This window comes from Macadamia integrifolia, unplaced genomic scaffold (assembly GCF_013358625.1).
Source record: "Macadamia integrifolia cultivar HAES 741 unplaced genomic scaffold, SCU_Mint_v3 scaffold2702, whole genome shotgun sequence".
Classification (NCBI taxonomy): domain Eukaryota; kingdom Viridiplantae; phylum Streptophyta; class Magnoliopsida; order Proteales; family Proteaceae; genus Macadamia; species Macadamia integrifolia.
In genome coordinates, this window is record NW_024868898.1 from 24,186 (window position 1) to 34,965 (window position 10,780).

Consider the following 10,780-nt stretch of genomic DNA (forward strand, 5'->3'; position numbering starts at 1 on the left):
AGAACTTTAGCAGATGTGAGACATGTATCAGAATTAAGGAAAAACTTAGTATCTTTGGGGGCACTTGACTCAAATGGCTGCAAGTACATAGCAGAAGGTGGAGTTCTCAAAGTTATTAAGGGTGTTATGATTGTCACAAAGGGATAACTAACAGGAAACCTATACAAACTCATAGGGAGCACTGTTACAGGTGGAGCATCTGTGACTATAGATGCAAGATAATTTGTAAATTGAACTTCCACAAATATTGTTTGTTCGAAAAACAGTGCAAGATTAGTTTCAAAATTATAAAACATAAGAGTAAAAAGGTGCTTGATTATGTACACAACGATGTATGAGATCCTTCAACAACAAAATCTAAAGGTGGAGCAGAATACTTCATGATCTTTGTTGATGATTACTCAAGAAAAGTCTGGATCTACTTAATGAAACATAAAAGTGAGGTGTTTACTAAATTTAAGGAATGGAAGGCTGAGGTAGAAAGGAAGACAGGAAAGAAAATTAAGTACTTGAGAACAGATAATGGAGGGAAGTACATATACAAGCCGTTTTCTAGAATTGTGTAAAGTTGAAGGGATTGCACATCACTTTACGGTTCTAAAAACACCATAGCAAAATGGTGTAGCTGAAAGGATGAACAAAATACTTCCAGAAAGAGCTCGGAGTATAAGGTTGAATGCAAGGTTGAGCAAGAGATTTTGGGCAGAAGCAGTGAATATAAAATATTTCCTCACCAACAGGTCTCCATCAAAGGTGATTGATTGTAAAATTCCCGAAGAGGTATGGGCAATAAAACCAGTAGACTATTCTATTCTAAAAATATTTGATTGTCCAGCCTATGCACATGTTGAGAGTGAGTAGCGTTCCAAGTTAGACTCAAAGTCTAAGTAGTGCATCTTTCTTGGTTTTAAGAAAGGCGTAAAGGGATTCAAGTTCATAAAAAGTTGTGGTTAGCAGGGACGTTATGTTTGATGAGTCTTATATGCTGAAGTCAAAATGTAATTCACAAATAGTTGGTGAAAATAAAAAATGTTCTACTGTGCAGGTGGAGTTAGGTTAGTCAGAAACAACAAGAGAAAATGAGTCATCTAGTGACTTAGTAGGATAACAGGAAGCAGTAGAAGTTTCCTATACTATAGCAAAGTGTAAAGGGAAGCATACTCACAAAGCACCTGTGAGATACGGGTTTGAGGACATGGTTGCCTGTGCCCTCACTGTAGGTACAGGTGATCCATCTTCCTACCATGATGCTTTGAGTGATGCACAACATGATAAATGGATGGCAGCTATGATGGAGGAAATGGAGTCTCTATAGGAGAACAAGACTTGGGAGATTGTGAAAAACCCAAGGGAAGAAAAATCATTGGGTGTAAATGGGTCTTCCGTAAAAAAGAGGTAGCAACTGAGAAGAAACGTGAAAGGTATAAGCATAGACTTATAGCCAAGGGCTATACACAGAAAGAGGGGATAGTCTACAATGAAATATTCTCTCCAGTGGTAAAACACACTTTGATCCGAGTACTACTTGCTTTGGTGGCCATGTATGATTTGGAGCTTGAATAGCTTGATGTGAAGACTGCATTTCTTCATGGTGACTTGGAGGAACAGATTTACATGGAGTAGCCTGAAGGTTTCAAGGTGCAGGGAAAGGAAGATCATATTTATCCGCTTAAAAGGTTGCTTTATGGTCTTAAGCAATCTCCTAGGCAGTGGTACAAGCGCTTTGATTCCCACATGATGAAGATTGGCTACACAAGAAGTGAGTATGATAGTTGTGTTTATTATAAAGTGTTAAGTGATAATTATATTATTTTATTGATGCTTCATGTTGATGATATGCTCATTGCTGCAAAGAACAAATATGATATAGTCTCTTTGAAGTCATTGTTGAGTGCTGAATTTGAAATGAAGGATCTTGGTGCTACTAAGAAGATCCTTGGAATGGAAATCCTTAGAGATAGAAATACATGTAAATTTTGGGTAACCTAGAAGAAGTATATTGAAAATGTGTTAAAGAGTTTCAATATGGAAAAGGCTAAGCCAGTTAGCACTCCGTTAGCTAGCCACTTCAAGTTATCTAAAAGGGAATGCCCTACAACGCATGAGGAGGTGGAGCAGATGTCTCAGGTCCCTTATGCTAGCGCAATTGGGAGTCTCATGTATGCTTTGGTTTATAGCAGGCCGGATTTGTCTCATGCAGTCAGTGTTGCTAGCAGATGCATGAGTAATCCAGGGAAGGAGTATTGAAATGCAATTAAGTGGATCTTCAGATTTTTAAGCAAAACTAAAGATATAGGTGTTATGTTCAGTGGCAAGGGAAGTTCCACAAAAATGGCAGGTTATGTTGATTTTGATTATGCTAGTGATTTAGACAAGAGGAGGTCTACTACATGGTATATATTTACATTGGCTGGTGGACCTATATAATGGAGGGTGATGCTTCAGGCTACAATTGCATTATCCACTACAGAGGTAGAGTATATGGCGACAGTTGATGCTACCAAGGAAGGAGCCTGGTTGGCTGGACTGGTTCATGAGTTGGGGTTGGAGCAAGGTGGTATAGTGTTACATTGTAACAGTCAAAGTGCCATACATCTTGCAAAGAATCAGGTGTTTCATGCAAGAACAAAGCATATTAATGTGAGATTTCACAAGATCAGGGAGCTTGTGTCAGATGACAGTATTCACTTGAGAAAAATTCATACAGATGTCAATCCTACAGATATGTTTATGAAGTCAGTTACTACAAAGAACTTCGAGTCATGTTTGGACTTGATTAATATTATTCATTGTTGAAGATGAGGGATGCACCAAATAGGTGCAGGTTTGTACCTCTAATGAGGTACAAGGATGAAGACGTCTACAGGTTATCTTTATAGGAGGCTCGACAGAATTCAAACCAATGTGAAGATTGTTGGTGTACAATGTTTTATATTCCGTGACAGTTTAATACAGGGAGTACTGGTGCAGCGCCTCGACAGGCAGGACGACGGTCCTTCTATCCGGTTAGGGGGCTGTGGGGGTTGCAAGGGGGCAGGAGGCCCCTTGCATAGCAAGGAGTATAGGGGGGCTGGGCCCCCCACTCGAATTTTTTATTTGAGGGCAATTGTGTACTTTTCAGATTGGGAATTTTTTCTATATATTTGTAGCGAGGGTTTCTTTCTCTGTAATGCAAACAATACTGAGAGGTGTGAGGACGAGCACTGTAACTCTATTCTCCATTGATAGTGAAGCAGGATCTCATCTCACCGGGGATGTAGGCAACCTTGCCAAACCTCGTAAAATCCGAGTGCATTGTTTGTTCTGTTTTTCCATTATCTTCTTTATCGTTTTAGGGTTGCATTTCTACAAAACCATGTTTAATTGCAAGCATACTTTAACTTCTTACCCCAGGAAAATACAAAGCAATTATTAAAAATTGGTAAATGGGAGTGTACCCTATTAACTACACATACATATGCCACCGACCTGCTGCATTTAAAAGAGATAAATACTCTGTAACCGAAACAGAGCTTAATTAAAAGGTAATAAGAGCAGAAATTGGAAAATATTTAAAACCTTAAAAGCTCAATAGGAGAGCAAATAGAAAATTCAACCATATCATAACAACAACAGATTACACAAACTGAACAACATAAGCTATGGTCTTTCAATTCAGCCAAAACGAAAATTGATAAAGGAGCTTACTTCAAGTGATCACCACGATAGGGAAACTGAGAAAAAAAAAGATTCGAAGTCCATGGAAGAAATCTGGAGACTAGCTTGATCATGAGCGACGGCTAGTCTATATTTCCGTCCACTTCGCGATGAAAATTTGATCCAAAAGTGCAAGGCATCACTCTTGAAGAGCATAATTCCAATGCTCTTGCAAGCTTACATGTCCCTAGACCTACAAGACAAGTGAAGAAGCCCTATTGGATGAAAGAATATGAAAGCTAAAAAAACAGAATCAATGGACAGTTAGAAGGAAATTAAGAGATTAGTTGTAATTGGTCAATTAGTTAGTTTTGTTATAGAATTAGTTAGCTTGTAATACCCAATCAACCAAGCTTTATAAACATGGAAAAGGGTCAGAACATGAATATTAAGAGTTTTACTTTCTTTCCTCTGTTCTTCTCGCTTCTACAACTCTCTTTTTCTTGAAGTTTTCTTGTTCTTGAACTCGAATCAAGAGTTGACGAGATCTATGCTGCATCAAAATTCTTCTACTGCGCTCTCGATTGAATCTACAGAAGATCGCAAAATGGACCACGATGACAATGACGCTACTGAAATAGAAAAACCCTAAAGCCCATCACACGCCTTCCTTATTGCAACTCATAACTAACAACTACATAATGACCTACAATGCCGCCAAGAAATTCTTCACAGTATTTGCCGGCCACTTCAAGGAGATATTTTTCTCTGCCGGAAATGAGAGAAAAAAGCAATAGAGCTTGGTAGATGACTTCGGGGATGATGGGATGTGCTGAATTACCATTTAATCCTTTAGTATGAAGTCTCAATTGTAATGTTGTTTTTTCTTTGATTTTACTTTTACTTTTGACAACGAATGTGATTTCACTAAGTTACCCCTATAAATTTATTCCTACTGTATCTCTTACTATAGTTCTATGAGGGTAGTTAGGGTCTTGTTATGTTTCGATGAATAACAAACCCTTGTTAAGCTAATAATTTCCCTTAGAATGAAAAATATAATAATAAATGAATCATATGGATTTTGTATGGGGGCATTGTGGTATGATATGTGTGAGCATGTGTTGGTATCATGACTTGTATGTATGTGCTTACTTGCTCACCCCTCACTGGGCTTGTGAAGCTCATCCCTTGTTGATATATATTTTTAGATGGTGGAACCAGAGCTAAGATGGACACAAGATTAGTTCGATTGTGAAGTTGTGTCTACGAGATACATTGTAGCTGGATGGGCATCCCTTCTATTTATTTATCAGTTTATTATTATTACCAATGAGTTGTAAGATTTAATTATTGCTGTTGTAAATTGTGGATTTCTTATAATTGAGCCTATAATTATAATTATCATTGTAGTTTGGTCACCACATATATGTTCCCTTATGGATTGTATATGCGCATTTTGATTGTGATAGATGTTCTCAAGTTGTTGGTTGGCTACTACACTGTGTCCATTATCCTAAGTATTGGTAGGCTGACTGGGTTGGGAATTCAGTGTCGCATATCTTAGCCATATTTGGGGCTGGGTGTGACATTAGGTCTAATTAGGTTTGTTTGATTTAAATTGGTTTAATCTATTTTTTTTTCTTAATTTTAATTTGGTTGTATTAGGTTTAATTAGTTTTAAATTGGTTCAATCTCGTTTTTTTTATTTCAATTAGGTTCAACTGTGGTATAATTGATTTCATTTAGTTTTAATTAGATTAATTAAGTTTAATGTAGTTTAGTTTCTTTTTGTTTTATTATCTTCCATTCCGGACCTTTGTTTAGGATTTCAAACCTTAACGTAAACCCCTTTCCCTTATCTTACTCTTCTTTCTTATGGCTGAAAAACCAGCCGCCCTACCCCTCCATTTTTTTCAATCCTGCAAGAAAGCCTTAGATATTGGTCTTAGGCTTCTTGGCAGATACTAACCGGATATCAATAAAAATTAAAAATAATAAATTATTAAAAGAAGAAAGTTGTACTTATCCATAGAGGATAGTTCACCCACCATCTGAGGGTTTACAAGTCCCTACAAGGTTTTAATATAAATCCAAAATACTTTATGCGAGCATGATGACAATTTAGTGATATGGTGTATTGATGATATGTTGATTTGGTTGGGGATGATATCGAGTCTTTCAATTTTTACAATACGTTGATATTGATCAATTATTAGTCACAGTATAATTATGATCTTAAAATTTTCATCACTGATACATTGATCAAGATTAGATTTGGCTTTAAACGGTGGGAAGATTATGAAACGGTGCACCTCGAGCCAACTCGCCCCTTAAGCTGGCCTGAATAGGGCATCACTTTTAAACTTATGAACTTATTGGGAAAAAAAGAAAAGAAAAGAAAAAAAAGAAAATCAGATTGGATCGTATCGGATGGCATTGGATAATTGGAAGAGAGAGAGAATTTTGCATTAGTATTATTCGAATCGGTTAATTAAAATAAAAAAATAATTATAGAAAAAAATCATATAAAATAACATTTAAATCGAATGAAAGATAAGATTGTATAGCATTTAAATCGAAATCGACCAAGAAAGTGTACTAATATAAATTTATTTTTCTCTTTTTCTGTTGTTTTCTGAGTTTTCATTTTTTACCTCAGTCTATTTTATTCTGGATCAATTTTTACTATCTACCCTAGCACTCAACCAATCAGGGCCTTTTCAAGGCAACTTATTGAGGAATCTATAACGTATTTTTGGAACCCTAAAAAGGCCCGGAGGTCACCTCTCACCTATTTTCAAAGGAGAGCATCCCCAACCCAACCAATGTAGACGTAGGAGGGAAGAGCTCCCTCTCCATTCCTGTGAGACTTTGAAGCTTTGCCATTGAAGTGTCCAACCAAATCCCTGCAAAACGAGAGGAAGAGTAGTAAATTCACAAGACCAGGAAATTCTCTCTGGTACCTAAAGGAGCTCTAGCAGCAAATAGGTCAGCCTTGAAAAGGTAAAAAAACTTCAGGCCTTTCACTTGGGTTTCTTTGGTTCTTCATTTTACTGTTGCAATGAGTTTCTTTATAATCCTTCTGTTCTTACCTTATTGCATTAGGTAAGTAACCCCTCAAGCGCCTAAATATTCCCATATTCCGAGCATCTATAATATAAATTTCTTTTTTTCTTTTTCTGTTGTTTTTGAGTTTTCATTTTCAACCTCCATCTATCTTTTTCCCCATCAATTTACTCATTTCATTTCATCATATAAGGGAACCAACTTGAACAGAGGTTCTTCTCTGTTTAGGGAAGTTTTCCTTTCTTTTGTAGTGATTTAATGGGGCTGATCATGTACTGCTTGCTATTTTTTGTGTGGGTGAAATATGCTTTACTTGCTTTTGCTGGAAGCCAATAGCAATAACCAATCCCGACAGTGTTCCCTTTTGTCGATGTTTCCATGGAGAATGGAAAATCTCAGCTATCACAGAGGGCTGGGTCGGTTAGGAAAAGAGTTCATTTCTTGTTCTTGTTAGAATTATCTTTCTATTTCTTGCAATCAACTCCTTGATTGTGTAGTTATGTTAAGCTGTCGTTATCGTTGTCCATACTAGTCTTGTTATGTTTCTCATGGTTCGAATTAGGAATAAAAGGTTTGGATTCATTTCTGTTATGCTGCTAATATCACTTGTTTATGATGTAATGATGTATCAATATGTCTTGGGCTGTACACTAAGGGCCCGTTTGATAACGTTTCAAGAAACGCGTTTCTGTTTCCAGAAATAGCAGAAATGGAGTAAAAAACTTTTGATAAAACTGTTCCGTTTCACTTATTTTCAGAAATAGAAATAGAAAATTTTACTTATTTATGGTTCAAGAAACGATCCAACTTGTTTCGCCGTTTCTAGAAACGACTTGTGGCCATTCTTTCATTGGTTACTATCGACTTCTAAAAACATGACTTATCAAACACATTCAATTCCGTTTCTGTTTCTAGAAACTGAAATTTATGTTTCTGCCGTTTCTTGAAACAGAAACGGCAGAAACGTTATCAAACGGGCCCTAAGTTTTGGATTCACCCGCGCCATTTGTAGTGGTTCACAAAATACATTTGATGATATCTTTGCCTTAAATACCACTTTCTTTTGTGCTATCTTTGTGTTCCCAAATGCCATTAATGTTATATGTTTTTGAATCCAATAAATGCTTATTTTGATGCATTTAAATTGATAATAATCTGTAGAAACTAGGAATGGTTTGTGCATATGGTGTCATGTTTTGGGGTGATTCTTCATGTTCAATGGCTAAAGAATGAACATGAAATGAACCGGATAGGTAGGAAATGGATTTAAGTTTTTGGTGATATGTTTTGATTGAAAACTTCCTATTACTCTTTGGTTTTATGACTTGTCAATTTTCATCTGTTGTGATTGCATGCTCAATCAGAGTGCCTAGCTGTTGAATAAATGTTGTCCCATACTGCCCTTTGTTTCAGGTTGTAGTCATTAGACTTCGTTCTTTTAAATTCAATAAAAACCGGTTGCTGGTGTCTTTTTTCCCTTGTGTTCTCATACATTAATCCTTGAGGCATGTCTAATCATTGTTTCCTATGGAAACACATATTTAACTGAGGTCTGAGTTTCCTTTGAGTTCAGAATGTTGTCGATAATATAATGCAATTACATTCTTTGTGTTAATCCTAGTTAGCTTAACACAATCTTCTTCATTGTTGTGCATGTGTTTTAAGTCATTGAATTGGCTTTGATATGTGCTATTTCATATTATGAAGTGATTGGTTCCCTTTGGAAATAAGATGGTAAGTTTGTTTCAACCTTAGGCAGATGCACCTTGCTATCAATTTGGTAATAGTACTGTTTTGATACATGTTTTATAATAAGTGTTACTAACCAATCTTCATGATCTTCTTATCCTTCAATTGAGTTCCATCACAAATATCCATATCTTTTTATCTATATTTTAATTTACTTCATTTTTTGGATGATTATACCTAGTCAAGGTGAGGCGATGGGATGTCCAACTCATCATTTCCTTGTATTGTTCTCCTATTTTTTTTATTTTCCTTTGCTCTTCGTGCATATGCTTGGATGGATGGAGTAACATGATGCCAATTTATTACGTCCTTTAGTCAGACCTCCTATGGCATGGTATCATTTAGAAAATTAGCTAATTTTGTGTATTATTTTCCATTGATAGTCTTGTTATATCTCATGAATCATTTAGAGTCAGTTTGATTTGTTTCCTTGTTAGAGTAGTTTCTATTTCATTTGATTTTCATGTTTGTCTTTTGGTTTTCTATAAATTGGTCATAGCCCATTGTGAAATCAGATTTGATAGTTGAATAAGGAATTGGTTTTTGAGCTCTATGAGAGTGTGCAAAGTTGTGTTTTCCCCTTCTCCCTGCTACTTTGATCTCTCCTAGGTTCCCTCTTCCTCCTAACCATCCCTCCCATCACTTGTAGGAAGGATGTTGTAGTTGACTATAGAGTTCAGTGTTCTCTTTGAATCTTTCGAACTTAGTTGCTTAACTCTTTTTTCATTTTGACATTTGTTGCATTTGATACACTTTGGACTTATTTAATACGTCTCCACTCTCCAGTACCGTTCCCAGGGTAATATTAACCCTTTCTCCCTCATTGGAAGTCCTTGAAATGTTCAGTAAGTGTGGGGCTTCAAATCTAGTTTTCATCCCTTTCACAATGTCTCTAGAAATTCTTCATGATCATCATCGTATGCTACCCTCATATTGCAATAGAAGAGTTTAACCAACTTTGGATTGCACATTTTCCTAACAATTCCAACCTATGGTTTCAAATAAATTACCAATATGGAAATTGCTTAAATGTCTATGGACCATACATCTACCGAAACATATTTGGCAGTTCTCATAAACCATCCAAAGCTCTTCAACTGTTCTTGTCACAAAAAGCACATCTATGATTGTGTTTGGTTCTTCCTTTTCTATGTGAGGTCGAGGATGCAACTTTCTTCTTGTTTTTGGAACCACAAATGGACAAGGGAAGAAGGTTGAAGGAGGAGGAATGGAATCTTAGGGTGAATAATGAACTTAAGAGGTAATGCGGAAGAATGAAGGAGAATCAATTGTCAGGTTTGGATAAAATTAGATTACAATGAGAAAATCGTGCCTTAGGTTTTTAACGCATTCATGCCAATTAATTGCCGTCTGATTTGGCTAACCAATTTCTCAACCTAGTAGTCTGGCTTGTAGTTGGTAGAACACAAACTAAGCACAGAAAAATAGAGTGAAGGAGATGAACAATAATAAATACAAGCAACTCTAAAACAAACTAATGAATAAAAATGTATGAAAGTTCTTTAGGATACCATAGTCAAAGGTTGGTAGTACTTGTCAAATATCTGAAAGTTCTTTTCAGTCTTTAAATGTGATTTTTCAGGGACTAATTGAAATCTAGCATAGATATGATGTGTACATGGCTCTTCCAGAGAACTATCTCGAGCAATAATAGTTGCTCAACCTCATTTGACTAAAATATTGTCTAAGCCTCCTCTTTGAGCAAACACCAACCCAAAATGAAATATGTAAGGACAACCCATTTATTAATCTAATTAGTCCCCCATCCTTGGTAGCCTTGGTTTACTAACAGTATCCATCAATTGTTAGGATTGGGGTGGCAAGGGAAGATTTTTCTCCCTACCATTCATATTCCCAAAATAAAAAATTTACTATTTTATTGAAATATAGATATCTCTCATATAAGCAATAGTTTAACATTCATGGTTGTGTTAGTTTTTTCCTTATTTGGTTAAGTTATTTCTTGTTTATAATTCTTTTATCTATTTTAACCGTTTTAAAATTACTTAGTCCCTTGTTTGTATGCTCTTGAAAACATTTATTTTATTGATGATGGTTTTACTTTTCAAATTCATCATGTATTGTTGAGATTCATATATTGCATATTAGTTTCTTTCTTTAGAGATCTTAATCATCTGACTTATTTTTTTCATATATTCTTTGTTTAGATACATGTTGAAGCTTATTAGAGAATCAGGGCAATTTGGGTTGACTACTCAATTTCCTTGGAATGGGTGGTCTCGGCAATTTGGTAAGCCCATAAAATCTTTGATTTATCTATGCTTTTGGTAATTTTTTTTTTTTT

At 35.8% G+C, this 10,780-nt stretch overlaps 1 long non-coding RNA gene across 3 annotated transcripts in view; it reads left to right on the plus strand.

Moving 5' to 3' along the window:
• The first annotated feature begins 6,420 nt into the window (after positions 1–6,420).
• Positions 6,421–10,780, plus strand: part of LOC122067088 — a 12,514-nt gene continuing 8,154 nt past the window's right edge. For all 3 annotated transcript variants that reach the window (XR_006136575.1, XR_006136574.1, XR_006136576.1), the window contains exons 1-2: positions 6,421–6,642; positions 10,644–10,726. This is a non-coding gene — a long non-coding RNA (uncharacterized LOC122067088). The remainder of the gene's footprint in view (positions 6,643–10,643; positions 10,727–10,780) is intronic.